Source organism: Macadamia integrifolia, unplaced genomic scaffold (genome assembly GCF_013358625.1).
Source record: "Macadamia integrifolia cultivar HAES 741 unplaced genomic scaffold, SCU_Mint_v3 scaffold2046, whole genome shotgun sequence".
NCBI classification, from domain to species: Eukaryota; Viridiplantae; Streptophyta; class Magnoliopsida; order Proteales; family Proteaceae; genus Macadamia; species Macadamia integrifolia.
In genome coordinates this window covers 11,082-18,497 of record NW_024868477.1, presented here as the reverse complement: position 1 = coordinate 18,497, position 7,416 = coordinate 11,082, and the positions used below count along the sequence as shown (strand labels likewise).

Below are 7,416 nucleotides of genomic sequence, written 5' to 3'. Positions count from 1 at the left end.
GCGGTTTTGGCCATTTTAGACTGATATTATGGATCCACATGATACAATCCTTCGTAAGCAGGATGATTTGACTGAATTCCACCATGTGGTTGACAAAAGCTCATAAGTCGACAAATGAATAAAACTTTATGTTCCACACCGTACAATCCTCATGTGATTTTTTTTTTTTTTTTTTGGCGAAAACTCAATTTTTTTTATTTTTTTGGTAGAGTAAATGCTTAGATATGGAAATTAAAAATGTAAAGGATCATTCAGAACCATAGTTAGTAAGTTCGGGGATAGCAATAATATGGGAACAGATACGTATGACAATTAAATGGATAATACGATAATAATACGTTTCAAAAAATCTAGTGCAATAAAATACGTACGACAATGATACGATATGTGTTTAAAACACGTTTAGTACGATTGTTCTGTAAAAATCCGGGAGCAAAAATGATTGTTTGAAACTAAATTCTAATCTACCATGCTTTTATGGACACTAAAATCCAATCTGATTTTCCAATTTGAAATCATTTCTCATTCTTTTGAATTTTTACATTTAATATTAATTAAATTTAACCCCTAAAAAGGGTACTGTAGAAAGAACTAAAAGGAGAATCAAACCTCATCTCGTCTCGTAACTTTTACATGTTCTCTTCTTCTTCTTCGTACAAAAACAAGGTTCAAGAAGATGGAGAATAAGTGTTTGCAATCTTTCATCCCAGAGATACGTTTGGATTTTCTTGAATTTTCCATGGGGTACAATCTAAGACCAGTCACGGATCAATCTTAAGGCTCAAGAACCTCCTCTCTTCAACTCCTTTGATTTCTCAGATACATTATTGCAAGAACAGTGGGAGGAGAACACGTGTGTCATTTCCCTCTTTCTAGTTCTTCACATTGTCCAGCTGCAACTATGTTTGTAAATAATTGTCAGTCCAATTCAAATGGCGATTGTATGCTAAATTCCCTAGAAAGGTTTTCATTTCAACCCCTTTTGGAGAAATCCCGCCCTTGGCCATCTTTATCCATGTGAGTCATCTCTTTTGAATCTTTTTTGCTTTTTATTAAAATTTATTTGCAGATGCAATTGCCCTCGATTGAATTTTCAACTACCAATGAGAAGAGAAACGGAGAAGTGGAAGGGTTGATTGGGTTTTCAACAATTGATGGGAAGAGAAATGGAGAAGAGAATGAGAGCAGGGGGTATTGGTGTCTTACCTATCACCCTCGGTCGCTGGCCGCCGAGAACGGAGATGGAGGAGAAGGGGTCACTGGGGCAAGGGCTCCTCCTTTTTTCGGTTAACTTAGATGAAGGAAGAAGGAGGGTTATAGTTTCGATCGATTAGGGTTCTTGATAGAAGACAAGGGTTGGGAATCAGGATTTTACCTATTTGGGTTAATCTCATTTTTTTCAACCCAAAAGTTTTACAGACTATGTAACGTATTATATGAGTATTATTCGTGTATAATATGATTATCTTTAAAATATGCATATAGAACTATTTAAATGCATACGAAAGGAATTAGAACTATTTAAATCCATACAAGTGGAATTTAATCTAGATTCTAGACTGCCGGCCGTGGATGCAACTTTATCTCCTCAATCAAAGCTGTCAAGTCGTTATAAGAGGACCCACCTTCTTCAACAGCTCTTCTCGCCATCTCTTTGAGCTCCATTGCTCGAGTCCTCATCCGCTCTGCTTCTTCTCCACCACCCATCAACTGCTCCACAGCCTTCTCTATGTCCTCTCTCTTCACTATTGCCTTTTCCCCTCCCACAAATCCACTCCATTCATTAACCCCTGCACTCACTCCTACCCTCAGCACTTGGGTTACCATCTTCTCATTGAAGATCTGATCTCCAAATATTGGCCAAGTGATCATGGGCACCCCTGCACTCACGCTTTCAAGCGTCGAGTTCCATCCACAATGGGTCATGAACCCTCCCACGGCCGGATGATCCAGGATCAAAACCTGAGGTGCCCAATCCCTTATTAACAGACCTTTCCCTTTAATCCTCTCTTCAAACCCATCTGACATCCACCTCTGCTCAATCTCATCGTTCGATTTCACAACCCAAATGAATGAGTACCCAGAAGCCTCAAGGCCAATAGCAATCTCAAACAGCTGAGAAGCAGTGACACTGGCCACGCTACCGAAGCTCAAGTAGAGCACCGAATTTGGTTTCTTTGAATCGAGCCAACTAAGGCACGCGTGATTGTCAATGGAAGCTTTGTTACCCCTCTGAGCTTTATCTGCAATGTCCCTGTTGCGGAGTGAAACAGGGCCTATGTGCCATGTCTTCCTTCCTATGACATTCCTGTAGTAATCCGCATAACCAGGCTCCAACTCATAGAAGCTGTTCACTAATACTCCATAGCTCTTTTCCTCTGATTCTCTGGCGCGTTGAACCAAATTGGCTAGCTCGCTTGATGTTTTTGAGAGGTCTGGCAACTGGTACCTCGTCAGCTCTATCTGGTCAGGAAGACCTACCACAGTGAAGGTTTCAATGTTCTCATGAGGTGGATATCGTCTCAAGTTGTCCAAGAGGCAGAGAGAGAAGAAACTGGTACCATGAAAGATGAGTCTGGGTATCCCAAGCTTGGCAGCGATGCCTGTAGCCCAGGGGAAGAACATATCAGCAACGAGGCAATGAGGGCTATGTGTTTGAAGAAGTTCCTAAGGGTTTTTGGAGCAAGTCTAGAGCCTTGAAGAATTTGGGAGCCATGTCAGAGAAATTATCCAAGGAACTTATGTTCTCGCAGCCTTGGGGTAAACCGACCTCTTCTGAAGGGAATGGAATGAGCTGAACAGAGATGTCTAGACCCAACTGGTTATCACGTTCGATGGTGTTGGAGAAGAGGGGTGCGTTGAGGGGAGTAGTAATTATGGTCACCTTAATGCCACGGCTAGCGAATAGCCTGGCCATGTCTATGGTTGGGAGCAAATGGCCTTGAGCCATGAGGGGGAAGAAGAAGGCATGAAGCTGATGTGGTTCAGAACCCATTGGCGACTAGTTTAGCTAGATACTTTAAGAAAGAAGTGGAGAACTGGTGTCTTTCTGAACTACGTTCCTATAACTGCTTCAACCCAATGTCAGGTTCACAACTATATAAAAAAAACGGAGCAAGGAAGTGAGGTTTCTGATTGAAGGTAGAAGAAACTAACTTGGCTACCACAATGGAGTTGGTATTTCATTTCTATTCTTCCTTTGGAATCTTCTCTCTCTAGAAGTCAGTCTCCTTTCGTTGAAGCAAATAGCTCTTTAGGTTTGTCTTCATTGAGAGTAGGTATCTTCCACATGTTCTTTAAAGTTGAATGCGAAATAATTACATAAGCACATGCGTCATTCATGGCTTTTCTTATGGTTTTATCCACGACGAGTGTACTTTGTGGTCGTAGTACCCTAAACATTTGACCAGCGAGCGCACCTCACCTCTAGTTTTAGTGCCTCATATTGTCACTTGTTTAGAATTATGCTCTTTTGCTTTTCTTCTTTGGGAGAAAAATCCAATACCTTTGATTGCCACAATGGAAAATCTTTCGATCTTTTTGACCACTCAAGGATTTGGGATGATTTTCATTGATTTGTGTGAAGAACATTGATTACATATATAATATATAATAGTGCAAGCATGACTTGCTATACATAGATGAACATTACATGGAAACATTCCATGTATACAAGATTCCATCAAGACAAAATAGGTAGGGGAATATATGAGGATATATGAGAATATATGATTTGGATAGACACGTCTATGTATGGCAATGCAATATTCGGATGGTACTTCTATCTTGAGAATTAAGGATCAAGTATTGGTACCGCAAAATCAAGAAGGGAGAAAGACAAATTGACTTGACTCCTTGTCAGGAGGGTCTAATCCATAACGCGTAGAATTGTTTAACCCCTTTTCCCTCAATGGCTCGTTGAACTATGTAATTACGAATCCACCTATAATGAGCATTATTGGTAGTAAACTTATGCTTACATGAGAATTTTTTTTTTTTGGGAAGTTGTCTCTTGTTGTTGATTCATCGCTTTCTTGAAAAGTCTTTTGTGATCCTAGTTTCTTAGAGAAAGCTTTCCTCCACATCGGGTGAAGGAAAAGTATATACATCTAGGGTCATAAATGCTCTTCTCCCTAGCTTTTTTCCCTATCAGGTCGATAATATGTCCATTATTCTCTAATACCTATTCCACAACATCCAAACTGCTACTTTGACCGTGGGCTAAGGAAAATGCCTCCTCCTTTCCACTCATTGTTGCTTCCTCTATATAGGTCATAAATTATGATTATGCTTATTTTATTCGTTCCCCCTCAATCCAAAGGAGAAAGGCATGCTCTCTAATTTTTTCACACTATGTCAATTTAGAATAATTGAAAAACAAAATTGATCGTTTAAAGCCAAATCAAAGAAGATTAGGGCTTAGGTGTAATATCCCAAATTTTTAGAAAAACCCTAATGGGGGTATGCATGCCAGTAACATAAGATTCATTGATCACTCTTAAATTTAAACTACCTATTCAAGAAGTATGCAAGTATGCAGTTCACAAGAATCTAAAATTTTCATTATCAGATCAAATCGGCTTGAATCGATCGATCAGATTGATATTGGCCTTAATCGATCTCGATTCTTGGTTGATACCATATGATTGATCGGAAAAAAAAAAACCAAGGGTCTCTAGGGGTATTTCTATCCAATCTGGATTGGGATTAGATTAGTATCGACCTTAACCGATCCCGACCTCGATTCCATCTTTTCAATCCTTGATCAAGTCTATTCATATCTTAGTTACACTGAAACTACTTATTGAAGGAGCAATGTTCATTATTTGCTCATAATATTGTAGATGTAGACATCGATTTCAAATTCCTATAGAGGTGATGTGCTAAAATTTAGAAATTGATCCAGTAAAATTTGTAACTTTACATTTTTACCCTCAATTCAATGAGGTGGAACTATTTAGGAGGTCCTAATGATGTACTTTTGTTTCAACCTACTTTTCCCTCTCCAGCCCTGAGTCTGACTCCCCATCTCCCTATGTTCATTCACTCTCCCTTATTGTGATGGCAGATTCAGCCCTCGCTCTTGCCTTCATACTCAATTCACATGTGGTTGATTCGATCCGCGCAATTGTCTGTACCAGCAGCAAGTATCACCACCCTGACCTCCATTTCATCTTTCAGCAACTATTCTGAAGTCCAACACGGCGACTTTGAACATGATACCAGGTCTTCAGATCAGACGAGGGACCTTGGTTGATGGTTTTGACAAATGGATCTATCAGATGCTAATATCGTGACTCAGATCTATCTATTCAATTTCTCTCCACGCTCTTGATAATGCCTTTGATGGTTCCTTCGTTGTTGATTCACAAAAGCAAATCAGGTCCTCATACGATAATCATTCTTGTACGGACTGATCCACACAAATGGAATCCACCCAAAGAAAAACGACTCTGGATTAGGTCCTTGTACAAGAGCCATTCTCGTACGGTGCCTAATCCACACTTGGATTCCACTTAATCTCTTTTTTCTTTCAATTGGTATTCACTTTGAGTGGAATCCAAGTATGGACCAGGCACCGTACAAGAATGATTCTCATACGAGGACTTGATTCAGACTCAGGAAAAACTCTGATAGATTTCAACAATGTGAATCAGATCATACAAAAATGATTCTCATAAAAGAAATTGATCCATGTGATTGTGTAGCTCAAAAACCAAAATTGAGGAAACCTCCAATCTTGATATGAATCATTACTTCACTAGGACAATTCTTCTATTTCTTCGAATCCATCACAAGTAGCATGATGGCCAACTTGCGATACCCCAAGTATTTAAATAGTAATCATAAGGAAATTATGTATTTTTACAGGAATTTCTCACTTTCCATTGTGAAACGAGACTTGAGAGGATAGTGATGGTGCTAAGGTAAGTGGGTGGTAGTTCATTTCTATAACAAGAGTGTTAATTTGTGAATTCTTTAGTGTGTTAAATTATATAGGTACTTAATTGTGTTTTGTGAATTGAGCTGAATGTTGGAATAAATATGTTGTTTTTGAAGCATTAATGGCTTGATAGTCCAATGGTTTTTTTTTTTTTTGGTGAATGAAAAATATATTAAAGTAGGAAAGAAAAACAAATACAACATACAAAGCCAAATTGGTTAGACCACTGTGAAAACCCTACCAAGCCCTGAAGAGATGGGCATCAAACCCCTAAGAGGAGGGGACAAACCCAAAAAGGAGGGGGAGGGGGAAGAAACAGGCCAAAGAAGGGAGGGATATAATGAAAAAGGGGGGAGGAAAAAAACAAGCAAAGAAGGGAGGAAGGGATACGATTAAAAAAGGGGGGGAGAAACAATAAAAAAGAGAATGATACAAGAAAATGGGGGACGGGGGATAGAAGAGAGGAAGGTCCCAAAAAGATGCCTAATCTAAGATGGCAGAGAGAAGAGAGGAAGGTCCCATGAAAAAGTCAAGAACCGATTTCTATATGTATCTACGCAAACAACAAAATTATGAATAATTTTATTCCTCACATGAAGGCTTTCAAAGGAATTCTGACATAGGCAAAAATTAGGGACAAAAATATTTCTATACATAACAAAGTCTTGAGCGGGAACGTCACACCTTGCCCTCAACATGGCACAGGTATGCCGGCAGTGGATACCTCACCGCACCCAGTCAGTCTGTTTTCCCCTAGGATCCTACTCTAGGAGTGTCTACAACACCACATTCACATACTTTTAATTAGAGTTGCAGCAGACAATATAAGATCAAGTAAAATTACATATTCATCTAGTGCCTCTATGTGATACCTGATACCATATATACAATGATTCACAACATTATGTTCAATAATCCATATGTATTACAGTCATCCCATTATATCAAAATATTTACACAAAAATAATGTTTCCCATCTGTATTATAAACCGTCAAACCTGTCTCCCACCTATCCAACCATCAACATGTCTCCCACTTGTGTATACCATCTCCCGCCTGTAGTCTCAATCCCCAAAATCCGGTTTCTACCACTATCCATATATATGCAAAATAGAATAACTAAGTAAATTAGTCCTCATAAATGTTGTCCACCATATACACAGTCATCACACTCTCAATCAGGTCCATGACTAAAATCATCATCCTGTACACCAGCCAACTAATCCATGGCCATAGCCTCATACTTTGAACTGGTAATCTATAGGTGACTACTCTATTCATCTATAGATCAAAGGATATAATAGTGAGCACTGAAAATGCTCAATGAGGTGTGGGATAGACAAACACACGCAACCGTATGCAATGCATGCTCCACACAGAAAAATGATGCTTATGATTCCATTTATTAAAACTATATAGATTCCCTAATCCATTACTAAATCTTATCACCTATGGGCATATTACTATGCAAC

At 39.1% G+C, this 7,416-nt stretch overlaps 1 pseudogene; it reads right to left on the bottom strand.

Moving 5' to 3' along the window:
- Positions 1-1,437: 1,437 nt before the first annotated feature.
- LOC122065511 lies at positions 1,438-3,276 on the bottom strand (annotated as a pseudogene).
- Positions 3,277-7,416: the final 4,140 nt, after the last annotated feature.